This window comes from Triticum dicoccoides, chromosome 4A (assembly GCF_002162155.2).
Source record: "Triticum dicoccoides isolate Atlit2015 ecotype Zavitan chromosome 4A, WEW_v2.0, whole genome shotgun sequence".
Classification (NCBI taxonomy): Eukaryota; Viridiplantae; Streptophyta; class Magnoliopsida; order Poales; family Poaceae; genus Triticum; species Triticum dicoccoides.
This window is the reverse complement of record NC_041386.1, coordinates 206,799,574-206,826,998: the sequence shown is the minus strand read 5'-3', so window position 1 is coordinate 206,826,998 and position 27,425 is coordinate 206,799,574.

Below are 27,425 nucleotides of genomic sequence, written 5' to 3'. Positions count from 1 at the left end.
TTGCATTAGGCAGGACACATCATTTTGCCATGTCATAGCATGCATTATATTGTTGCATATTGCCATGTGTTGATTATATTCTGTGGTGTCTTTCGTGGTAGGTTCTGCCTCCGAGGATATCTCTGAGTATCCAACTGAAGGGAAGTACCCTACTACCACTAAATCAGGCAAGCAGCCCCGGTGGAGTATTGTATTGGTGATTAGTGGACTAGTGTGCGAAAACTATTTTACTCGTGGTGTCTCGTAGGATAGCTTAGCCAAGAGTCAAAGCTGGCTTGCTGCAATAACTCCACCACCTTCTTGAGAATGAGCATGTATAGTAGGTTCTGATGTAAGACTTGCTGAGTACCTTTGTACTCATGTTTGCTTAATTACCGTTTTCAGACGACAACACTGCCCCCTCCGATGGGTTTTATGTAGACCTCAACGTCGATGAATGACTTGCCACCCAGGTGGTGATCCTGGCCATGGAGGGCCCTATGTAGATAGACAGGCTTTGAAAAGCCTTCTTTCTTTCTAGTGTCTGTACTCAGACTATTTGCTTCCGCATGTGCTTGTATGCTTGTATGACTTGAGTGTCGGGTCATGTGACCCCTACCTGTATGAACATGTTATGTATGGCTCTCTGGAGCCTTTAAATAAAGTACTTGAGTTGTAGAGTTCTGTTGTGATGCCATGTTGTATTTGCACATATCGAGCATATTGTGTGTATAATTGAAATGCTTGGTATGTGTGGGATACGACAATCTAGTTGTTTATCCTTGGCAGCCTTTCTTATGGGGAAATGTAGTCTAGTGCTGCTTGAGCCATAGTAGTCCGCTACAGCCCGGTTCACCGGAGTCCTACTAGCCCAGCACTACTGCTCAGCACACTTGACTAGCCGGCATGTGTTTCACTCCATTCCTATGTCTGTCCCTTCGGCGAAATGTCACGCGGTGACTTCCGGAGTCCTGCCTAGCCTGCTACAGCCTGGGTTCTCCGGAGTCCTGTTAGCCCAGTGCTACAGCCCGGATTCACATGCTGGTGACCGACATGCTCGATGTGATTCATGTATGCCTGTCTCCACAGGTCTGTGCCGCTTTGGGTTCACGACTAGCCATGTCGGCTCAGGTTCTCTGTCATATGGATGCTAGCGACACTATCATATACGTGAGCCAAAAGGCGCAAACGGTCCCGGGCCATGGTAAGGTGACACCCGTGGGGATACCATGGGTGAGGCCGCAATGTGATATGAGGTGTTACCGGCTAGATCGATGTGACTTGGAATCGTGGTCCTGACAGCGTTGGCATTAGAGCCGGACTGCCTGTAGGTTCGTTGAGCCAAATGGGTCGATGTCGAGTCTAGAAATGCTTTAGTTATATGTAGGGGAATTGATTGTGGGAGGGAACGTAAGGCTCTTTTACTCCTTTACCTTATGCCCTCTGATCTGAGTCATTCTCTTCTCATTCTACGTGGGTTAAGGACTAGGCTCTCTTCTTTCTATCAGGTTCATGTGTTACTAATCCATAGTAGCTTATAGGATTGTTGTTACCAGCCACAGTACAGTTTCCACTACTTTTAGTATGTTGCCAGTTGCATCAGAACCTTGATATGATGTTGTTGAGTGGTATTGCAAACTGTTGTGGATATCTCAAATCTTTTTCTGAGCATTTACAGCCGTTATGCTGTCTGATTTCCCCTAGAAAATTCTAATGCCTTTGCATTATTATGTGCTTTCAGATGGCCACCCGTTCGCAGAACCAAGTGGTTCGTCTGACCCGGTGCCTCGATGTGCCCGGCCACACGGCCATGTTGGTTCGAGTGATGGTCGAGTCAGGTTATCGGTGGTATCCGGAATATACCGTCGAGGAGTAGTTCAGAGATTTCAACCAGAGCCAGTACCTCTGTACCGTCAGGATATATCCCTCTTATCCTGGAGCCACTGAGCCCCTTCACTGTTCCTATGGACTTGGGGTCACTATTGAGACGTTTGTGCAGGATGCAACCTATTCAATGATGACTATCATTCAATCCAGGACTGCCTTGCTACAGAACAACGATTTCCGTTACATGCCAGCCTCACTTCCTGGTGCACAGGAGTACTATCAGGCTTTGTACTATGACTCTTCACATGAGGAGTCACTACTCCGCACCACTGCCGAGATGCTCAAGGATAAGGACCGCGAAAATCGGGCCTTGTGTATGGAGCTTTTCCACACTCGTTCTGATCATTGGGCCACTTTGACTCGGTTTGCACCTGCGGTGCAGGAAGAATACATGGACATGAGGGACCTATACCCTGTGCGGTTTGGATTGCCAGATTGTATGGAGTGGCGCGAGGTAGGAGGCATCACCCCTACTCGTGGTCCCCGTCTGCCACCACCTGTGGGACCAAGGCCACATCCGAGCCCCTATGGTCCGCAGGCTCCGCAGGACCATCTGTTTCCAGATGAGCATGTTCCACTTCCAGGCTTTGGTGGCGACTTCTATTAGGATTACTACGGAGCCGTTTGAGCTAGTAGTAGTTTCACTAGTATGGTAATAGTTGTATTCTCCACAGTCCTGCGTGACCCGTGGGATACAACTTGGTGTGTATCACGCTCCGGAGGTGTAGAAAAATAATGTATAGGAGCTTGGAATGCCTTCGATGAGATGTAATGTCTTTCACCGTAGTTGTACTCTAGCCTGGGCTTGTACTAAACTATGTACGGTGTGTATGACCAATGGTATATATATGGCAGTTTCTATATTACCATGTCGTGCAATGAACATCTTAGCATTCCATGTTATCCATTACATTCTGCACTTCCTTGCTAAGTTTGTGCCATCCTTATCTAAACCGTTGTCTTGTTTTCTCCTAGGATGGTCAACACCCGCAGCAACCCTGCTGCCCCAGTGCAGGGGGAAGCCAGTGCAGTTAGGGGTGAAAATCTGCCTCACCCGCCTTCTTTGGCTGAAGTGATGCTAGAGGCGGAAAGAAACAAGCGTGAGAGTAACCGCTTGCTGGAGCGGATTGAGCAGAACACTGCACGCCATCAGCGTAATGACTTGGTGTCAATCAATGACTTCATCAAGTTGTACCCACCAAATTTCAATCATTCCGTCGAGCCCCTCGACGCGGATGACTGGCTCCGAAGCATCACACACAAGCTATGTTCTGCTAACGTAGCCGAAGCTGATAAGGTTACCTATGCTGCATATCACCTCGAAGGCCCTGCTAGCCTTTGGTGGGAAAACTTTGAAGCTATGCGCCCAGTCGACCAAATCACTACTTGGGCTGAATTCAGTGAGGCTTTTCGTGAGCATCACATCCCGGAAGGTCTCATAGATCGCAAGAGGGAAGAGTTCTACAACTTCACCCAAGGAAGACTGACTGTCGATGCATATAGTCGTGAATTTGGGAATCTGGCACGATATGCTCCTGAAGAGGTATCCACCGACGCTAAGAAGCAGGCAAGGTTCCGCAAGGGACTTAGTCCTGAGCTTCGCCGCGATCTTCGTCTGCACGAGTGCACCTCCTTCCAGAAGTTGGTCAATAAATCCATCAGTGCTGAGACAGGCCAGTCTGACTATGACGCTTCACCCAAGCACTCTCGTGATTTTGGCTCTTCATCCGGCTCTGGATCTCAGAAGCGCCGGGTGTGGATTCCAAGCACGGCACTGCCACCCAGGTTCATTCTGAGGCCATCCTTTGAGGTGCCTCGCCCCAACCAACAGTTTGCTCCGTCCAAGCCCTATGGTGGCCCCGCTGCTAATGCTGCTCCACGCCCCAATGTTGTGACATGTTTCAAGTGTGGAGAGCCGGGTCACTATAGTCAAGAGTGTCCCCAGAACAACAACCCCAATCAGTCTGGAAAGTCCGTTGGTCGTGGTAAGCCAGCGGGAAAGACATTCTACGCCAAGCCGGTCACCACTACATGTGGCCATGTCAACTATGTCTCAGCTGAGGAGGCTCATGATGATCCTAACGTCGTCCTTGGTACGCTCCTTGTTCATTGCCATCCGACATCTGTTCTTTTCGATACTGGAGCATCTCATTCATTCATATCTGAGAACTATGCTCGATTGCATAACACGACATTCTGTGACATGCCCACTTACATGGTAATTCAAACTCCGGGTTCCAAATGGCAAACTTCTAGAGTAAGCCATGGGAACGAAATTCTTGTCGATAGACTTGTCTTCCTTGCATCTTTAATAGCTCTCAAGTCCTCGGACATAAACATCATCTTGGGTATGGACTCCATGTCAACTCATTATGCTAAGATTGATTGTGCCACTAGAACCGTTCAACTTACTCATCCATCGGGCAAGACAGTCAATGTCTTAACTCGAGTGGCCAAGCACCAGCTTTACTCTCTAAATGCCAACCCCCTTCCAGACCTTGAAGATATTCCGGTAGTCCAAGACTTTCCGGATGTCTTTCCAGAAGAACTGCCAGGTGTTCCACCTAACAGGGATGTCGAGTTTGTGATAGACCTTGTTCCAGGAACCGTCCCAATTTCTAGGAGACCCTATAAGATGGCACCCTTAGAACTAGCCGAGCTTAAGAACCAACTCGATGAGTCCTTGAAAAAGGGTTTCATCCGTCCTAGTTCCTCTCCTTGGGCTTGCCCCATCCTCTTCGTCAAGAAGAAGGATGGAACGGATCAGATGGTTGTAGATTACCAACTTGTCAACTTGATCACTATCAAGAACAAGTATCCGCTTCCCAGGATCAACAATCTGTATGATCAGCTCGCTGGATCCTCAGTCTTTTCCAAGATGGATTTGAGGTTGGGCTACCATCAAATCAAAATCAGAAACGGGGACATTCCCAAAACGGCCTTCGTTACTCGTTATGGCCAATACGAGTACACCGTCATGTCGTTCGGTTTAACCAATGCACAGCCACTTTCTCTCGGTTAATGAACTCATTCTTCATGGAGTATTTGGAAAATTTCGTCTTGGTATACCTCGATGATATACTCATCTACTCCAAGAATGAAGAGGAACATGCCGAACATCTAAGGCTGGTATTGACGAAACTTCGAGAGCATCACATTTATGCCAAATTCTCCAAGTGTGAATTTTGGTTGCCAGAAGTGACCTATCTAGGCCATGTAATCTCCGGTAAGGGTATTGCTGTCAACCTCGAGCGAGTTCAAGCCGTCCTTGATTGGACTCCACCGGAGACGGTCAAGCAAGTTCGGAGCTTCCTTGGCTTAGCGAGCTATTGCCGCCGCTTCGTCGAGAATTTCTCCAAGGTTGCTAAACCTTTACCTGAACTCCTCAAGAAAGATAAAAAGTTTGAGTGGACCCCACACTGCGAGTTCAGCTTTCAGGAACTGAAAAGACGCCTGACATCTGCTCCCGTACTGGTACCACTAGATTTCTCCAAGGACTTTATTATCTATTGCGACGCCTCGCGACAAGGACTAGGTTGCATACTCATGCAAGATCGTCAGGTAATTGCCTATGCTTCATGGCAATTACACCCACATGAGGAAAATTATTCCACACATGATCTAGATCTTGCAGCTGTAGTCCATGCACTTAAAACTTGGCGACATTACCTCCTCGGTAATCGTTGCGAGATCTTCACCGATCACCAAAGTTTGAAATATATCTTCACCCAACCGGATTGGAATCTCAGGCAAAGATGTTGGGTCGAGTTGATCTCGGATTATGACCTAGGAATAACTTACACCCCGGGCAAAGCCAATCCAATGTCATGGCTGATGCGCTAAGTCGTAAATCTTATTGTAACCACCTGATGTTACAACAGAGTCAACCACTTCTCCATGAGGAATTTTGTAAGCTTAATCTTCACATTGTTCCTCAAGGATTCCTATCCACCCTGGTGGCGAAACCTACCCTTACGGATCAGATCATCAAGGCATAGAAGGTAGATCCGGGAATCTCCCGTATTAAGAGAAACATTAAGAAAGGAGTCGCGAATTGTTTCTCCGTTGATGATCAAGGTGTCGTATACTTTGGAAACCGCTTAGTGGTTCCCAAGGCATGAAACCTGAGGCGGTTGATCCTTTAGGAAGCTCATGAATCCCCTCTCACCATTCATCCCGGTAGTACTAAGATGTATCAAAACCTACGCCAGAGGTTTTGGTGGACTAGGATGAAGAGAGAAATTGCTCAATATATTGCTAGTTGCGATGTCTGTCGTCGTGTTAAAGCAGATCATCAACGGCCTGCTGGCACCCTTCAACCTTTGGCTATTCCTGAGTGGAAATGGGATAAAATCAGTATCGATTTCATTACTGGGTTTCCCAGGACCAAGAGGGGGCATGATGCTATCTTCATCGTGATCGATCGTCTTTCCAAAGTAGCCCATTTCCTACCTGTTCGTGAGAGTATCACCGCTAGCTAGCTAGCTAACCTATACATCTCCCGAATAGTGTCTCTTCATGGTGTCCCATTGGAAATTAACTCAGACCATGGGAGTCTCTTCACCTCTCGATTTTGGGAAAGTTTCCAAAATGCTATGGGAACTCATCTCTCTTTTAGCACCGCCTTCCATCCTCAATCAAGTAGTCAAGTAGAGCGAGTCAATCAAATTCTGGAAGATATGCTCCCAGCTTCTGTCATCTCATTCGGAATGGGTTGGGAGAAATGCCTTCCATTCGCGGAGTTTGCTTATAACAATAGTTATCAAGCTAGCTTGGGCAAAGCTCCTTTCGAAGTTCTCTATGGACGAAAATGTCGAACGCCTCTTAACTGGTCAGAAACCGGGGAAAGACAACTCTTTGGCCCGGATATGATTCAGGAAGCAGAAGAGCAGGTTCGCGTTATTCGTGAGAAATTGAAAACAGCCCAATCTCGTCAAAAGAGCCAATATGATCGTAAACATAAGCTCATGACTTATGAAGTCAACGAGAAGGCTTACCTTCGAGTTACCCCATTAAAGGGAACCCATCGTTTCAGTATCAAAGGAAAATTGGCTCCTTGTTACATTGGACCCTTTCACATTCTTGCCAAACGAGGAGAAGTCGCCTACCAATTGGAACTACCTCTGCATCTTTCCAGAGTTCACGATGTCTTCCACGTTTCTCAACTAAGGCGTTGCTTCGCGGATCCTATCCATGGAGTGGACCACGAAACGCTTGATCTACAAGATAACCTCTCATATCGAGAATATCCTGTTCGTATCCTTGATCAAGCCGAGCGTACCACTCAACGCAATAACATCAAGTTTCTTAAGGTTCAATGGTCACACCATTCCGAGAAAGAAGCCACTTGGGAACGGGAGGATCGTCTTCAACTCGAGTACCCCACCTTCTTCCCAACAGATCCTGAATCTCGGGATGCGATTCTTTTCAGTGGGGGTGAGTTGTCACATCCCTGCTTTTAGTCATGCGTTAGGATTGGATGAACTTGCGAATCATGTTTAAATTTATTTTAAACTTGAAATGGGGCCTAATCAACCCCAACACCCCCCTGAAAATGCTAATTTCTAGCATTTGGAATTTTAATGAACCCAAAATGCCCTTCATAAAAGCCCACCATTTTTGGTTCTGGTTTAAACCTCTGCCAAAAAATAGTCTTGCAAATTATGGAGCCATTGTGCATTTTTGAACCAGCCATAAGTATTTGAATTTGGGCATTTTAAATACTATAAATATTTTAAAGTGCTCAAATACTCTTGGAAGTATTTGTTAGGAAATTGAGAATATTTTCAAATGTGCCTTTGAATATTTCCAGGATTTTTAGAAATGGAACGGTATTTTAATCATTTCAATACACAGAGCAGAGCAAATAAAAAAAAGAGAAAACAAAAAGGAAGAGATGACTTACCTGGAAGCCCGCCTAGCAGGCCCACCTACTGGCCCAGCCCACCTCATGTGCCAGCGAGCTACTTGCACTCGCCAGCACAGGCAAGCAGCTGCTCGATGGCGAGCGCAGCATGCGTGCCACAAAGCTGGCCCCCGCCTCACCACTCCCCTTGTCGAGCCGTCGCCCTGGGACGCACCCCCACCTCTCTCCCGAGCTCCCAGACACACTCGCCCTCTCTGTTCCCTCTCTCGCCCTCCCCGACGTCGCCCGAGACGTCACCGTCGCTGCCGCTCGTCGCAGCCGCATCCAACGCCATCCCCACGCCATCTCACCGTGTCCGAACGGTTCGCCGTTGTCGACTACGTCGACTAGCCAAGCCGCACGATGCCGGAGCCCCTGCAACATCGCCGTCGCCGTCATCTTCAACCTCGGGCCGCCCGAGATCGTCATCGCCGTTCCGACCGCACCGAGCCCTCCCCGAGCTCGCTGACCCTCCCTGCGGCTTCCCTGTGAGCTGCTGAACCTCCCCGTGCTTTTCGTTTCGCCCCTAGAACACCGTAGACGCCGTGCCTCTTGTGCCCGAACACGCCGCCGCCTGACCACGTCGCCAGTGATGCTCCGGTGACCATTTGGTCATGGGCTTGTGCCCGTCACACTGCCCGCGTGGCGTAGATGTTGTAGGTGCTTTCGCCACGCCGCCTAGGCCACTACAGCCACGCGCACAAGCTGACCCGAGCTTCGGCCTCCGCCAAGCTCATCGCCGGCGATGCTCTGGCCACTTCCCGGCCACGCCATCACCACGGCTGGATGCGGGCGAGCACCAGCTGCCCGTAGCTGCTCTCTGCATAGCAAATGGTGCCCTGTGGGCAAATCCCGCAGCACGCCGCCGCGTCTGGCCTCGCCGGCGGCTAAACGCCGGCAGGTGCTGACCGTTGACCGGTGAGGTTTGACCCCGCCGAGTCAGGTTGACTTCCCCCTCTCTGTCCTGACATGCGGGCCCCGCCCCATTAATTACTCTATTAGTGCTAATTAACTAGGTTAGTTTAACTAGTATAGTCACTGTCTAGTGGGCCCTGCCCAGTTAATTAGACTGACTAAACGTAGTTAGTGCACAGAGTCACTGACCAGTGGGCCCCACTGGTCAGGTTTGACTAGCCCCTGGCGCCTTTGACTCGCTGACGTCACAGTGACACAGTGCTGACGCAATTATTTAATTTCTGGATTTATTTTCATATAGGAAATTCCAGAAAATAGCCTAAACTTCTAAAAATCATAGAAAATGAACCATAGCTCCAAATCAAACAAATTATATATGAAAAATGATCAGAAAAATTTAATCTTTCCATCTGTAATGGTTTAATGCATGACAAAACACTCCAACCTTACTGTTTAGGTGAAACAAGCTAATACACTTATTATGCATAAGAACTTAAGCTTCCATTTGAATCTTTGATTCAAATGGACCCATTTCAACTTGTTTCACATTGCATTAGGCAGGACACATCATTTTTCCATGTCAGAGCATGCATCATATTGTTGCATATTGCCATGTGTTGATTATATTTTGTGTGTCTTTCGTGGTAGGTTCTGCCTCCAAGGATATCTCTGAGTATCCAACTGAAGGGCAGTACCCTACTACCACTTCATCAGGCAAGCATCCCCATTGAGCATATCGATACAATCCCATGTTCTCTCCTCTGCTCTCGTTTACTGCATTAAGACAGCAATGTTTCAAACTGCTATGTGATGCGGTAGTTGAACCCTTATCCTCTGCATGACCTGTCATTGCCATAGTAACTAGACGAAACCCACTAGCATGTGTAGGAGTTGTTTGAGCCATGTATGTGTTTCCTACCTTGCTATGCCTGCTATGCTTAGAGTTGTGTCAGGTCTGGTTCATCTGGGTGATGGGCTAGAGTGAAATGATTATGTTGGTAATGTGAGGAATGTGTTGAACTTGATTTGGTAAAGGTATCGATGAGAGGCTATGTAGGAGTACATGGTGGGTTGTTTCATTGAGGCCGTCCCTAAGAACTGAGACCTGTATGTGTGATTTAAGAATCAGCTACTACCATACGTCGGGCCCGAAACCAATGGACCCTCTCGGCTTCTTAATCACCCTAGTACTCTGTCCAGGAGTTGCAATTAGTTTCTGGTGTTTGTAGGTTATGTTTTCGCGGCCGTGCATAGCGCTGACCCTAGGGGTGGGCTATGATGCGGTAGATACACCGTGGCACAGTGTACCGAGTCACCCATTTGGTGTCTCGGGAACCCTGTTCACATCGTTCGGGGCCGTATGTGGAAACCTCCACCGGACTCCCTGCGGATGGAACCTGGATAGGTGATAGACCTGGACTAGAGACTTGAGTGTTCAGGTAGGCCGTGGCCGACACCCTCATTGGGCTTCCGCTTGAAGGTTGCCGAGTACATGTCGTGTAAACGACGGTAAGTGGTGAGAGCGTCTATGAAGAAGTACACCCCTGCAGGGTTAACATCATCTATTCGAATAGCCGCGTCCGCGGTAAAGGACTACTTGGTTGCCTATACAGTTCATAGACAAGTTAATGGATACTACTAAAAGACTCAAGATAAGTGTGAGTACCGAGGATGGCCCTCTTGTAGGATGACGAGGGAGGATCCCCGGTGGAGTATTGTATTGGTGATTAGTGGACTCGTGTGCGAAAACTATTTTACTAGTGGTGTCTCGTAGGATAGCTTAGCCAAGAGTCAAAGCTGGCTTGCTGCAATAACTCCACCACCTTCTTGAGAATGAGCATGTATAGTAGGTTCTGATGTAAGACTTGCTGAGTACCTTTGTACTCATGTTTGCTTAATTACTGTTTTCAGACGACAACACCGCCCCCTCGATGGGTTTTATGTAGACCTCGACGTCGATGAGTGACTTGCCACCCAGGTGGTGATCCTGGCCATGGAGGGCCCTATGTAGATAGACAGGCTTCGAGAAGCCTTCTTTCTTTCTAGAGTCTGTACTCAGACTATTTGCTTCCGCATGTGCTTGTATGCTTGTATGACTTGAGTGTCGGGTCATGTGACCCCTACCTGTATGAACATGTTATGTATGGCTCTCTGGAGCCTTTAAATAAATTACTTGAGTTGTAGAGTTTTGTTGTGATGCCATGTTGTATTTGCACATATCGAGCATATTGTGTGTATGATTGAAATGCTTGGTATGTGTGGGATCCGACAATCTAGTTGTTTATCCTTTGCAGCCTTTCTTATGGGGAAATGTAGTCTAGTGCTCCTCGAGCCATAGTAGTCCGCTACAGCCCGGTTCACCGGAGTCCTGCTAGCCCAGCACTACTGCTCAGGACACTTGACTGGCCGGCATGTGTTTCACTTCGTTCCTATGTCTGTCCCTTCGGGGAAATGTCACGCGGTAACTTCTGGAGTCCTGCCTAGCCTGCTACAGCCCGAGTTCCCCGGAGTCCTGTTAGCCCAGTGCTACAGCCCGGATTCACACGCTGGTGACCGACATGCTCGATGTAATTCATGTATGCTGGGTTCACGACTAGCCATCTCGGCCCGGGTTCTCTGTCATATGGATGCTAGCGACACTATCATATACGTGAGCCAAAAGGCGCAAATGGTCCCGGGCCATGGTAAGGCGACACCCGTGGGGATACCGTGTGTGAGGCCGCAATGTGATATGAGGTGTTACCGGCTAGATCGATGCGACTTGGAATCGGGGTCCTGACACTCTGTCATATGGATGCTAGCGATGCTATCATATACGTGAGCTAAAAGGCACAAATGGTCCTGGGCCATGGTAAGGTGACACCTGTGGGAATACCGTGCGTGAGGCCGCAAAGTGATATGAGGTGTTACCGGCTAGATCAATGTGACTTGGAATCAGGGTCCTGACAGTTTTGGTATCAGAGCCTGACTGCCTGTAGGATTATCAAGACAAACCAGTCGAAGTTGTGTCTAGAAATGCTTTAGTTATGTAAGGGAATTGATTGTGGAAGGGAACGTAAGGCTCTTTTACTCCTTTACCTTATGCCCTCCTGATCTGTGTCAACCTCTTCTTTTCTACGGGGTTAAGAACTAGGCTTCTCTTCTATCTCTCAGGATGACGTGTTACTAAACCATAGTTGCCTAGGATTGTTGAGTTTAGGCCTCAGTTCAGTTCCTACTAATTCCATATGTTCATAGCTGGCCTCAGAACCTTGATATTGTGATGTTGAGTGGTTATGCCACCATTTCTGTAGGTTGTCTCAAATCTTTTGGGCAATTACAACCGTTATGCTCTCCGAGTCATCCCTGGTTTCTAAACAGTCTGATGCATTTGCAAATGTCTTCATCCCGTTTCCGATGTCCTTTGGGCCAGATTAAGCACACTAATCGGTCTGTTGAGGTAGTCCATTGCCTTGACATATATGTTGGAGCTAGTATTATGACCCTAGGCATTCTAGCGAACCACCCACTAATCTAGCAATGCTTTATATCCCCTGTGTGATAATTCTGGCCACCTTTCTTGAAGGCATCTCGTGATGTTATTTAGTATGTAGGTATTCTATTCCTGGGTTTTGAACCCGAGATTCACCCTACTTCATGTTGTTAGTATTTGCTAGTTCCCTTAAGATATTAGTAACCTTTGCGATAGTCCTCGAGGTCCGTGGTATTTCCTTCTCCCAAATACTATGAAGTGCTTATGGCAGAAGTTCTTTTGAACCAAAAGATCACAACCAGAGGTCTCTTTCCGTCATTAGCATGTTGAATGAATATCTCGAAAGCAAAGACGTCAAGATAAATTGGAGCAATGAATCAACATCTTCGAGAAGGGCAGTTGGATCGAGAAGAATGTGCTGGCTTTGTTTCCCCTCTGACTTCATACCCTATGCTTGAATCTCGGGACGAGATTCTTGTTTAGTGGGGGTGAGTTGTCACATCCCTAGCTAGTCATTGCTTGTCCTTGCATCAATCTTCTTGCATCATGTTTAAATTCATGAAAGTTGAATTGGGGAAAGTGGAAAGCCTCAGAAATCATTTCAAAAAAATGACCTACATTAAAATTTTCTTCAAATAACCCAAGAAAATGTTCCTGTTAAGCTATAAAAATATTGGCAAGAGGTAAAATTCAAACCAATATTTTTGGAGTCTCAGAAATATTTATTTTGGGAATTTGAGTTAATCCAATAATTATTTGCATTGGATTTATATATGTGATATATTAATTATATGTCCAATAATTCTGATAATTGTTGAGGGGCTTTGGAATAATCCATTTAGTCCTTGCCAAAATTGTCAGAAGCAGAAAAATTAGTTTGGTTCAAAAACCAAATTCAAACAAATGTCAGAAATAGAAAACAGAAACAAAATTAGGAAGAGAGAGAGAATACCTGGCCTCACCTCTGCAGCCCACCAACCGGCCCAGCACTGTAGCTGGCCGGCCCAGCCCACCACCGCCTCCTCCCCTATCGTCTTCCTCCCCTGCCAGGAGGACGGGCGCGTGCCCGACGCGTGCGGCCACCTCCTGCCTGCTTGCTCGCTGCTGGAGACGGCCCCGAGCGCCACGCACTACCCCTCGACCGCCTGCACTTCTCCTCTCTCCCCCTCGAGCACTCTCCCCTCCTCTATGTCTCTCCCACGCGACCACCAAGCGTGCACGTCGCCGCCGCTCGTCATTGCCGTAGCAACAACCACCCCCGCGCCCCTCTGATGTGCCCATGGGCTCCCCCTCCGTCATCTACGCCTCCTCGATGACACACGCGACACCGGATGTGCTGCAACGACGCCCCGCCGCCAACTTCCTCGTTCGGCCACCGGAGATCCCCACGCCGCCCTGCTTCGCTCCGGTCCCTCCCCGAGCCCTCCGTCTACGTTGCCGCGACCACTGTGAGCTACTTATCGTTCTTCCCATCTCCGTTCTCTCTGCCACTCGCCGTAGTCGCCGCACCAAGCACGCCCACACGTGTCGTCACCTGAGCTCGCCGCTGACGTGGCTCGGGCCACGCAACGGCCTCACCACCCTGCCCAACGCACTCACCGCACCGCGTGGGCTTCATAGGAGCTAGCCCCGAGCCTCCATGAGCACTACACCGGCGAGTTCGAGCTCGCCCGAGCTCCGGCCGCCGCGCAAGTCACCGCCGCCGTCGTTTTAGGCCACTAGAGCTGCTGTTGTGAGCACCACTTGATACGGACGAGTCTCCTCGTCACGTAGAGCATCTCCGCCGCGCAAATGGTCGCATGTGGGCAATTCTCGACGCCCTCCACCGTCTCTGGCTCCGCCGGCGACGAGCCGTGTGTCAACTCCGGCGAGTTGACCCGGGTTTGACCCTAGTTTGACTCCCCAGAGCCACTAACATGCAGGCCCCGCCCGGCTAATTAAGTTAGGTTAGTATTAACTAAGCTACGTTAGTTTAGTTAGACACTGACACTCGGGACCCACTGGTCAGTTGGACCTGGGCCACCCGTTGACCTGCTGACGTCACTGATACGCAATGCTGATGCAGTAATTGATTTTCTGGATTTAAAATAAATCAGGAAATTCCAGAAATTGCCCAAAACTTCCAAAATTCATAGAAAATCAACCGTAACTCCAAATGCAAAGATTTATATATGAAAAATGATCATAAAAATCCAATCTATCCATCTGTACCATTTTCATGCATGTTTGAGCAAGTTAACCTCACTTTTAGGATGAAACATGATTAGGGCAAATTTCATAATAGGTTTGGAGTTGGAATTTGATGTAGTTTTGAATTCCACTTCAATTAAAATGACTTTCTATTACATTAGCCCAAATACCAGCATGTTGCCATGTCATGATCATACATCATATTCTTGCATTGCATTGACTGTGCTCTCCTTCTCTATTGCCGGTGTTTGTCCCCTCTCAATAGACGTGGCTCTGATGATGAGATCGATGACACCGATGAAGAACTATATTATCTTAAGAAGTGCCAGGCAAGCAAAACCCCCTTGGTCATTCCGATACAATCCCACTCTCTCACTCCTGCTCTCTTTTACTGCATTCGGACAACAACGTTTCAACTATTACATGCTGCGGTAGCTGAACCCCTTTCCTCTACATGACCTGTCATTGCCACAGTAAATGGATGAAACCCACTAGCATGAGTAGGAATTGTTTGAGCCCTGATGTGCCTACTCATTCATGCTTGTTGTCATGCCTGCTACCACTTAGAGTTGAGTCAGGTCTGATTCATCGGGAATGAATTGGAATGTGGTGAACATGTCCTACCATTGAGAGCTAAGTGTGTGAACACTATTTGGTAAAGGTAGCGGTGAGAGGCCATGTAGGAGTACATGGTGGGTTGTCTCATTGCAGCCGTTCTCAGGAACTGAGTTCTGTGTTTGTGATCCATGAACAGTTACTACCACACATTGGGTTCCGGTAACTCGGCCCCTCTCGGCTTATTAATCAACTCGATCTCTGTCTAGGAGTTGCAACTAGTTTCTGGTGTTTGTAGGCAGTGTTAGTAGTCTACCAAGTGGCACCCGGTACAAGTGGGCTTGGGACAAACTAGGCATAGTGGCACGGTGTACCAAGTGGCACCCGGATGGTGGGCTTGGGAACCCTGCACACATTGTTTGGGGTCGTGAGGGACACCCTTGCTGGATCTCCTTGCGGATGGAACCCGAATAGGCGATAAACCTGGACGAGAGACTTGTGTGGTTAGTCAGGTCGTGGCTCACACCCTCGCCCGGCTTCCGCTTGAAGGTTGCCGAGGTACATGACGTGTATAGGGCGCTAAGTGGCGAGAGCGTGTGTGAAGAATTACACCCCTGCAGGGTTATCATTATCTATTTGAATAGTCGGATTCCTCGGATATGGAAACTTGGACCCCTTGCATAGTTCATAGACAAGTGAAAGTGGATACTCTAAAATGCGCAAGATAAGTGTGAGTGCTATGGATGGCGTTCTCGCAGGGAGGCGGGAGCGGATCCATAGTGGAGTATTGATATGGTGAATATGTGGACTCGCGTGCACCACCTCAAGAGTTACTTGCAGTCGTAGTTCAGGATAGCCACCGAGTCAAATCTAGCTTGCTGCAGTCAAACTCCACCACCCCCTTTGTTGATACTGATGCATATGTAGCTAGTTCTGATGTAAGTCTTATTGTGTACATTTGTACTCACGTTTGCCTATTTTATGTTTTGCAGAGAGACGTCAGTCTCGCTAGTAGTTCTGTGTGGACTTCGACGTTTAGCTTGAGACCTCAGCTACGATCTTGTGCCCTCGGCAGGATCTGGTAGATAGTCAGGCTCCTCAGCCTTTTTCATTTGTAGATGTCTGTACTCAGACATGTTGAGCTTCCGCATGTGCTTGACTTGTATGCTCTGTATGTTGGGTCATGAGACCCATGTTTGTAATACTTGGCTCCTCGGAGCCTAATGAATAAATACTCTGAGTCGTAGAGTCTTGTTGTGATGCCATGTTGTACTGCACATATTGAGCATATTGTGTGTATGATTGAAATGCTTGGTATGTGTGGGATCCGACAACCTAGTTGTGTATCCTTGGTAGCCTCTCTTATGGGGAAATGTAGTCTTGTGCTTCCATGAGCCATAGTAGTCTGCTACAGCCCGGTTCACCGGAGTCCTGCTAGCCCAGCACTACTACTCTGGAACACTTGACTGGCCGGCATGTGATTCACTTTGTTCCTGTGTCTGTCCCTTCGGGGAAATGTCACGCGGTGGCATCCGGAGTCCTGCTAGCCTGCTACAGCCCGGGTTCCCGGTGTCCTGTTAGCCCAGTTGCTACAGCCCGGATTCTCATGCTGCTCACCGACATGCTCGATGTTGATTCATGTATGCATGTCCCCGTAAGTTAGTGCCACTTTGGTTTCACGACCAGTCATGTCGGCCTGGGTTCTCTGTCATATGGATGCTAGCGACACTATCCTATACGTGAGCCAAAAGGCGCGAATGGTCCTGGGCCACGGTAAGGCGACACCCGTGGGAATACTGTGCGTGAGGCCGCAAAGTGATATGAGGTGTTACCGGCTAGATTGATGTGACATGGAATCTGAGTCTGACAGTCATCGGGTCAACCCCATACATGACTTCTCAGTGGCTGACCCCTTTGCAAAAATTGTGAGGTTTCGAAGCCAGACTTAGAAGCAGTGATATTAGTTTGAACCTCTCTGATATCCATGTTCAGCGCATCAGCGTGAGCGTTTGTAGTTGATGAGCTGAATTTCATTTCTAATATCAGTTTGAACCTTGTAATCTTAGAATTTGAGCCATATAACTCTGGAATTTGAACCTTGTAACATTTTGAGCTTTTGTGGTACAATCGTTGAATGGCATCGTATGAGACTCGTATATTGCTATCACTATTTTGACCTTAATATGCAATTGTCTTAGATTTTATTAACCATTCTCGAATCAGTTTACCTTGTCGATCTCATAACACACGATATGTATAGCTAACTCGACTGTGATCTTCGACAATATTGCACACTGTTGGTTTCTTCCACCCTATGCACTATAGAGCGCAGAATTAATTATCGCACTCGAGTGTCCATCATCACCCTTCTGTGTAACTTTGACCTCATCACCCAAGGGTAAAGTTATGATTGAAGTCATTCCACACACTTCGTTTTTACAAAGCTTTTTGCCAATAAACGCCCATGATTTGTCCCTCTTCTAGCCGACGTGTGGCCAAACTAGCCGGGTGGGAAGGTTGCACGGTAAAAAGCGTGGTAGCGCGGGAACAGGCTCTTCGAGCCCATGCCTGGGGTGCGGTGTTGTCAAGCGTGCACTGGATTCTGGAATCCTCCACTATGAACGTCGTGACAAGACGTGATGATTACAGGTCGGCCAGCCCCCATTTATTACCACAGCCATTTAAACTACCCTTGTGTCTCTTCAACCTTCCGATCACGCCCCACCATTGCAGCACACCCACCACGAGAAATTCTTAGAGGGTATCATGCACGGCTCCAATGGCGCTCCGAGCGGCTGCCGACGACGAGCAGCAGTTCACCATGTGTGCCGTGGTGGACACCCATAGAAGGTTCATGGACCTCTCGGTGGTGTACTCCAACGACCCAGTCTGGGGGGAGAACTCCATCCACTCATGGAGCTATTTCTTGCCGAGGAGAAGTACAAGGTGATCGGCTTCGACCTTGAGTTCACCCGCGCTCATGCCGGGTCTCGTCCCAAGGTCACCGTTGCCTAGATGTGCGTGCGCCGCCACGTCCTCATCTACCAATGCTGCCTGGCCACAAGGCCTTGTGAGCGTTTCACCAGGTTTGTCAACAGCCCCCACTACATGTTCGCTATGGTGGACATCACCAACGATGTAAAGGTTCTCAAGAATTCGGGCATCGACTGCCAGAATCTTGTCGACATCCAGGGCCAATACAAGATCAGGGGAAGCAAGGAGCATAAGAAGGACTCACTGGTTCACCTCGCCGAGGTCATCACCGACCCCTACTACAGAAACATGAAGGATTCATGCAACAAGGACAAGCGTGCCTGGCACTCAGCCTAGATGGAGAAACTCGACAAAGATCACATCGTGTACACGGCCAAGCAGGCGTACACAAGCTATGGCATGTACAGGCGGGTCGTTGACATGAGGAAGTCCCTCCTTCCCCAAAACGGCCAGGGATCCAGCCGGAAGCAGAGCAATGGCAAGCATCATCGCAACAATAAGTAGATTATTAGATCCTCGTTTCTCCTACGTTAGTATGCATGTAATTGCTTTCTTTGGTGTGTGGAAATGTTATGTGTGTTGTCACTTGTGTAATTTTATGCCTAATTTGGTAATCTAATGCTGTCTTTTTAAGTATATATGTTGATGCTGTAGATAGAGCATAGATGTTGTGCAGACAAAGAAAATCACATCGCACACGGACTAAACAATGGAACCCATCGATGATGTTTTCATTAATCACTCACAAATTGTATACTAGCAATCGTTTGCTCACAACACACATGACTTGTTAGCAGTAATCGTCTATGTTGTTATCGGTCTTTGCACACGTCTCCGATTACAGACCTGTTTGCCTCGTATCACACACATCTTGTTCATTTTAACCGTTTCTGTTCTCATGTCTCAACGCAAGCAATTCATCTGAGTGAAACGCATGCGGTATATCACACACACCTTTGATCTGGCTCACCATTTCTTTTGTGTTGCCTAATCACAAACAGTTCATTCGAGTGAAACGTATGCTCTGTATCGCACACGCCTTCATCTGGTAGCTCGTTTCTTTTGTTCCTCCTCATCGCAAAAAGTTCATTGAACTGAACAGTATGCCCTTCATCGCACATGCAAATAAAACCTGAACCGTTTTTGATGCATCCGTCATCGCAAACATTTTATACATTTCTGACGGTTTTCATATAGCATTGTTTGCGATTATTGCATCGCACATAGTTTCTCGAAGGGTCTCTGATCGTAGTGTCGCGTTAGCAGTATCCTATAGTAGTGCTTACTAGTACTTCCAGTATGTGCAAAACATGTAGAATTCCAATGGCACGCTACACAGTGTCTCTCTTTCAGTTCATGAAGACACGTGGCACATGTCGAGGCGTTGTCGCGATGTCCTTGTGTGGATTGATCACAGTAATGTGATGCTGGTTCCAGAAGAATGTACTTGTCCTCTCTCATGCACACTGAAATTACATGCACGAACTAAAGATGTGTACGCACGCACTCATTCCCTTCACACACACGCGGGTACACGGTGGGACACATTTTTGTACGAAGATCCACCCCATGTGATAATTTGACACGTGTAAAGTCCTTCACTTCATTGATGGTGAATTAATACAACGCTACTCCACTGCATGCATGCGAGTAGTTAAATCATGGGTTGCTACTTTCATTGGTCTCCTTCGTATTTTGAGCCAATTTTGACCATATTTTTAAGTAACATGGTATTTATGCATGCCATAAAAGTGGCACAAAAAAAGAGGCCATAAACAAGGACGCAGTAAGCATGATCAATTTTTGCCACGTCTGCTATTTGTGGCCTTTGTACTTAAATATGGACGGAGTGGTGTAGTTCTTTATCTTAGCCTCGTAGGGCTCTCCCAGTGCCTAGACTTGCCTCCCCACCTCACTCACCAGATCCCGCCATGGATAATCCCTTGGATTACAGGATCCCGCGGGCTGTCCTCTCGCTGCGGCCCACAGCACTGCCGCCTTTGAGCGAAACCCACATGTGTTTTAGAGGGGATCCATTGCTCTAGGATCACAAATCAGTGGCGCCAGAGGACATGCCAGGGCTGCGGTTCAGGTGGTGGGCAGCAAGGGAAAATCTGATCGAGGAAGCATCACATCGATTGGAGAGATGTTCGAAGGATCTGCGCCAGCCGCAGCACAAGTCGGAGGCGTACGTTGATCTCAGGCGAGAGATGCTGAGGGATGTCAGCATCTGGCAGCATCGCGTTGATTTCGAGCTAGGGTTAGCATTGAAGGCTGATCACAGGAGGGCACCAGCCAATTCTTCTAGAGGTCGAAGGGCTCGCCTACAACGAGGCCTATATGACCCAGGACTCTTCTGTCATTCGTAAAGTCTACATGCTGCTGGCTCCGGCCCAGATGAAGTGCCAACGACTACCCCCAGGACTTAACAGGTAAGATCTGACCAGATAAATCTTACCAATACCACTTGCAACGGCTATGATTTGTACGTCTGATGTATTAAGAAAGTTCATGCCTTGTTTATTTCACTACTGCACACTGTGTGATGTTCAAATATTACCGTGTCCATCTCAATTTCACTAATACCAGCAACAAACTTACAATACATGACTTAGGATATCACTAGAGATGTTGCCCATTTGCTATTTTTAGTGGATGCTAACCCTGTTGTACTTAACATGCCTGTCTGTGTACTTACGTAGGGTCATAACGGTCGCTGTTGTTGTTTGCCGTCGAGGCTAGCTGCATCCCATGTCTTATAGTATTTCACATCATTTGTGCAATTGTAGTTTAATTTCTACTATTTACTGGTTTCCTGTAGGCACACATGTCGGTGGCACTGATCCATACTTCAACCCAGAGGAACAGCTCGCATCCGCCGTCCCTGACTTTGAGCGGGCTCTGGCCAAGATGAAGTACCCCAACAACTACCTCTCACGACTTACCAAGTATGTACAGTACAATCTTACCAATACCAGTCGCAATTAATGGCTATGTTCTGTACTGTCGATGTATTAAGCATGTTCTAGTAAACATGCCTAACACATTTTAGCTACTTTCCCTACCTTTTATAGACATTTGGGCCATTCTCTGCTCTGGCAACACTTGCCTTGTGATATTTAACTATGCCAATTGCATTTTTATCAGTACCAGTTTCAATGGCTATTAAGCATGTTGCAATTAATAGTTGAATCCATTTTTAAAGAGTTGTATTTCAATGGCTACAAACTTACAAAACACGACTTAGGATGATGTTAAGCCTATTGCAATTAACAGTTGTGTCCATTTTTTTAATCTATGCCTTTGCTACCATGCTACTCTCAGCAATGAAGATATACTAGAGATCCTTCCCATTTGCTATTTTTGGTGGATGCTAACCCTGTTATACTTAACATGCCTATCCATGTACTTACGGAGGGTCATAACAGCCAATGCTATTGTTTGCCATTAAGGTTGCCTACATCCCATGTCTTACAATATTTCATATCATTTCTGCAATTGCAGTTTAACTTCTACCATTTATTGGTTGCCCGTAGGTACACATGTCAGTGGCACTGGTCCACGCTTCGACCCGGAGGAACAGCTCGCCTCCCCCGCCACTGACTTTGGACGGGCTCTGGCAAAGATGAAGTGCCTCGGCAACTACCTCTCAGGACTTACCAAGTGTGTACTCACCAGTTCAATCTTACCAATAACTGTTGTAATTAATGCCTATATTTTGTACGGTCAATGTATTAGGCATGTTGTAGTAAACATGCCTAACATGTTTTAGCTATTTTCCCTACCTTTTTATAGACAACTGGGCAATTATCTGCTCTGGAAGCACATGCCTTGTGATGTTTATCTCTGCCAATTGCATTTTTGTCAGTACCAGTTACGATGGCCATTAAGCTTGTTGCAATTAACAGTTGTATCAATTTTTAAAAAGTTGTATTTCAATGGCTACAAACTTACAAAACATGAATTAGGATGTTGTTAAGCCTGTTGCAATTAATAGTTGTATCCATTTTTTAATCCGTCCATTTGCTACCGTGCTACTCTTTCCCAATGAAGATATCACTACATATGCTGCCGTTTTATTACCATTTGCTTTTTTTGGTGGATGTTAAGCCTCTTGTAGTTAACATTGGCTTTCCATGTACTTACACAAGGCTACAATGGGCGATGATGTTGTTTGCCGTTGAGGTTAGTTGCATCCCATGTTTTATACACCATCTATTCCTAAATATAAGTATTTTTGGAGATTCCAATATAGACTACATAAGGAGCAAAATGAGTGAATCTAGATTCTAATATAGACTACATAAGGCAGAGCGTGTTTGATAGTTACTCCTTTCACACACGAGCCTATACATAAAACTATGTGGGATGTTACATACGAACGGAAGCGTTTTCCCTAGATTGACTGTGTGGGATGTACATAAGAAAAGAAACGTATTCCTTGGATTGACTGTGTTGGATATACATAAGAAAGGAAATGTTTTTTGGGACTCATCGTGTGGGATGTAAATACTAACGGACATGATTGGGTTTCGATGCCTCGCCTGATCACACACGAACTCCTTTTGCCCCAGCCTGTGTCCCAGGAGAGCCTATCCCCAACTGTTTCTAGGTCGTGTGGGAAGGACCCCCCTATCGCCCACACTCACTTGGCGATGGTTCCAAATGCCGTCGCGGAAAGGGGTTGAAAACCGTTTGTATAGCACCTCATTGTACCAGTGATATGATCAAATTATATTAGCATTGTTGACAGATTGCACTAGCGAAAGTATGGACCCTAGGCCTCATTTTGAAGAATTACAATACCGTTTGTGCTCACTTTTGTTACTTGCTACCTTGTTGTTTTTTATTGTTCCTATTATGAAAATTAATATCTACCATCCATATTACACTTGTATCACCATCTCTTCACCGAGCTAGTGCACCTATACAAATTACAATTGTATTTGGTGTGTTGGGGACACAAGAGACTTTTTATTATTTGGTTGTAGGGTTGCTTGAGAGAGACCATATTTATCCCACGCCTCCTACGGATTGATAAACCTTAGGTCACCCACTTGAAAGAAAATTGCTACTGTCCTACAAAACTCTACAAGAATAAAGTTGTGTAGTAGACATCAAGCTCTTTTCTGGCGCTGTTGCCGGGGAGGTGAGTGCATGAAGGTATATCTTTAGATCTTGCAATTGAATCTTTTTAGTTTCTTGTTTTATCACTAGTTTGGTTTATAAAAAGAAAACTACAAAAAAATGGAATTGAGGTTGCATCATATTATTCATCTTTATAATGTCTTTCGTGAAAATGATGGAAAGGAAAATTGTGCTCAATTGATAGAAGAAGAATTCTATAAAATGTTTGACAACAAATATTTGAATGATGAGCATGATTGCAATGTTGTTGGTATGAACACTTTGAATATCCATGATGTTAATGATATGCAAAGCCATAATCTTGGGGATGTTATATTTGATGAAGATGATATTTTTAGTCCCCCAAGTTTTGATGAGAAATTTTATTATGATGAAAGCATGCCTCCTATTTATGATTATTATATTGATGAAAGTGGATTTGGAGAGGTCATGACTTTATTTAGTGATGAATCAACTATTTCAGAAGAGGTTTCAATTGACTATGATAAAAAAGTTGCTATCTATGATGATTATGGTGATGACATGTATGCTATATTGAATAATGATAACCATGAAGCTTGTCATCATGATTTTAATTTTCAATTTCATGATAGTTATTTGTTGAGTTTGCTCCCACTACTATTGTTGAGAATAAATTTGCTTATGTGGAGAGTAACAAAATTTCTATGCTTATGCACCATGAAAAGAATGATTTATGTGATAGTTATATTATTGAATTCATTCATGGTGCTACTAAAATTATTATGAGAGAGAAACATATGCTTTTACCTATTTCAATAATATCAAGTTTCCTCTCTTTATGTTAAAAGTTTTGAAGTTGCACTTGTTTTGCCTTCCTATGGTAGTTGATTCTGGTTCCCATAAATTGTTTTCTCACAAAATCCCTATGCATAGGAAGTGGGTTAGACTTAAATTTTCTCTTGTTATGTTTCAATTCTTTGCTTTTATGTGAGCATCATGAAAATCATCATGCCTAGCTAAAAAGGCATTAAAGAAAAGTGCTTGTCGGGAGACAACCTAACATCTAGTCCTAATGTTTTTGTGTGTTCACATTGTTAGGCTATTGTAGTACTCATGTTTTATAGCTTTTGTTTCAATAAAGTGCCAAGTAAAACCTTTGGGATAGTGTGGATGATAGTTGACTTGATTCTATGCAAAAACAGAAACTTTTGCGCCCAGTAAAATAATTTACATTTTTTACAGAAGTGTGATAAAATCCTGATTCGTTCTGTACAAGATTTATATACAAATTTCCTAGGTTTCCCTAAATTTTCAGAAGTTTTGGAGTAGCAGAAACTTTTGCGCCCAATTTTTTGTCCATATCATTACAAACTGTTCTGTTATTGACACATTCTGTCTTCAATGCATAGTTTGCTTGTTTCCTAGTTTCTATGGCTTATATTGCTCAATATAAATTGTGGAAATTATAAGGTATAGTAGGCATTGTGTGAGAATAGTTATGAATCTTGTCTTTGACAGTACCAAAGTGAATGATTTGCTCTATCATACTAACCTATCTGACGAAGTTCCGTTAAGTTTTGTGTGATTGAAGTTTTCAAGTTTTGGGTGAGATAATGATATGAGGAGAATAAGGAATGATAAGACCCTAAGCTTGGGGATGCCCAAGGCACCCCAAGGTAATATTCAAGAAGATCCAAGCAACTAAGCTTGGGGATGCCCTGAAAGGCATCCCCTCTTTCATCTCCAACCTTATCGGTAACCTCACTCGGAGCTACATTTTTATTCGTAACATGATATGTGTTTTCCTTGGAACGTCATTTTATTTTATTTTGTTTTCCTTGCTGTTATCTAGAATAATCTTTTGAAACTTTATTTTCAATAAAAATGTCAAGGATAACCTTTATCATGCTTATTTTGAAAGTCCACATGCTTCTGTTTCAAAACAGAAAGTTTATCGCTGTTGCAATAATTCCCAAGAGATGCTGATACGTCTCCAACGTATCTATAATTTTTGATTGCTCCATGCTACTTTATCTACTGTTTTGGACTATATTAGGCTTTATTTTCCACTTTTATATTATTTTTGGGACTAACCTATTAACCGGAGGCCCAACCTAGAATTGCTGTTTTTTGCCTATTTCAGTATTTCGAGGAAACAGAATATCAAACGGAGTCCAAACGGAATGAAACCTTCGGGAACGTGATCTTCTCACCGAACGTGATCCAGGAGACTTGGACCGTACTCCAAGAAGTTTTCGGGGAGGTCACGAGGGTGGAGGGCGCCCCCCTGGGCGCGCCCCCTGCCTCGTGGGCCCCTCGGAGCTCCACCGACGTGCTCCTTCCTCCTATATATACCTACATACCCCAATAGACCAAAGACGGAGCCAAAAACCTAATTCCACCGCCGCAACTTCCTATATCCACGAGATCCCATCTTGGGGCCTGTTCCGGAGCTCCGTCGGAGAGGGCATCCATCACGGAGGGCTTCTACATCAACACCATAGCCCTTCTGATGAAGTGTGAGTAGTTTACTTCAGACCTTCGGGTCCATAGCTAGTAGCTAGATGGCTTCTTCTCTCTTTTTGGATCTCAATACAATGTTCTCCCCCTCTCTCGTGGAGATCTATTCAATGTAATCTTCTTTTTGCGGTGTGTTTGTTGAGACCGATGAATTCTGGGTTTATGATCCAACTTATCTATGAATAATATTTGAATCTTCTCTGAATTCTTTTATGTATGATTGAGTTATCTTTGCAAGCCTCTTCAAATTATCCGTTTGGTTTGGCCAACTAGATTGGTAGTTCTTGCAATGGGAGAAGTGCTTAGCTTTGGGTTCAATCTTGCGGTGTCCTTACTCAGTGACAGAAAGAGTTGCAAGGCACGTATTGTATTGTTGCCATCGAGGATAACAAGATGGGGTATTTATCATATTGCATGAATTTATTCCTCTACATCATGTCATCTTGCTTAAGGCGTTACTCTATTTTTAACTTAATACTCTAGATGCATGCTGGATAGCGGTCGATGAGTGGAGTAATAGTAGTAGATGCAGGCAGGAGTCAGTCTACTTGTCACGGACGTGATGCCTATATACATGATCATACCTAGATAACCTCATAACTATGCTCAATTCTATCAATTGCTCAACAGTAATTTGTTCACCCACCATATAGAATATCTATGCTCTTGAGAGAAGCCACTAGTGAAACCTATGGCCCCCGGGTCTATTCTCATCATATCAATCTCCATTACTTTATTTTACTTGTTTTGCTTTTACTTTTCACTTTGCATATTTTTACCAAAAATACCAAAAATATTATCTCTATCAGATCTCACTCTCGTAAGTGACCGTGAAGGGATTGACAACCCCTAAGCGTTGGTTGTGAGTTGCTACCATTTTGTGCAGGTACGAGGGACTTGCGCCTGACCTCCTACTGGATTGATACCTTGATTCTCAAAAACTGAGGGAAATACTTACGGTACTGTGCTGCATCACCCCCTCCTCTTCGGGGAAAACCAATGCTAGCTTGAGACGTAGCAAGAAGGATTTCTGGCGCCGTTGCCGGGGAGGCCTATGCCAAGTCAAGTCAAGATTTACTCTCCCGTCAACGAGCCATTTCTGGCGCCGTTTTCGGGGAGGCCTACGCCAAGTCAAGTCAAGATTTACTCTCCCGTCAACGAGCCATTTCTGGGGCCGTTACTGGGGAGGCCTACGCCAAGTCAAGTCAAGATTTACTCTCCCGTCAACGAGCCATTTCTGGCGCCGTTGCCGGGGAAGCCTACGCAAAAGTCAACATACCAAGTACCCCCACTTCACCCTTGCCTCTCGTTTTCCTCTCCCCCACTTCACCCTTGCCATTTTATTCTCCCTCTCTTTCCCCTTGCCTTTTGTTTGCTTGTGTGTTAGTTTGCTTGCTTGTCATGATGGCCCAAGATGCTACCAAATTGTGTGACTTCACCAATACCAATAACAATGATTTCCTTAGCACTCCGATTGCTCCTCTTGCCAATACTGAATCTTGTGAAATCAATACTGCTTTGTTGAATCTTGTTATGAAAGATCAATTCGCCGGCCTTCCTAGTGAAGATGTCGCTACTCATCTAAATGGCTTTGTTGATTTATGTGATATGCAAAAGTAAAAGGATGTCGATAATGATGTCGTTAAATTGAAGTTATTTCCTTTTTCGCTTAGAGATCATGCTAAAGCGTGGTTTCCATCTTTGCCTAAAAATAGTATTGATTCTTGGAACAAGTGCAAAGATGCTTTTATTTCTAAGTATTTTCCTCCCGCTAAGATTATCTCTCTTAGGAATGATATTATGAATTTTAAGCAACTTGATCGTGAACATGTTGCACAAGCTTGGGAGAGAATGAAATTAATGCTACGTAATTGTCCTACTCATGGCTTGAACTTATGG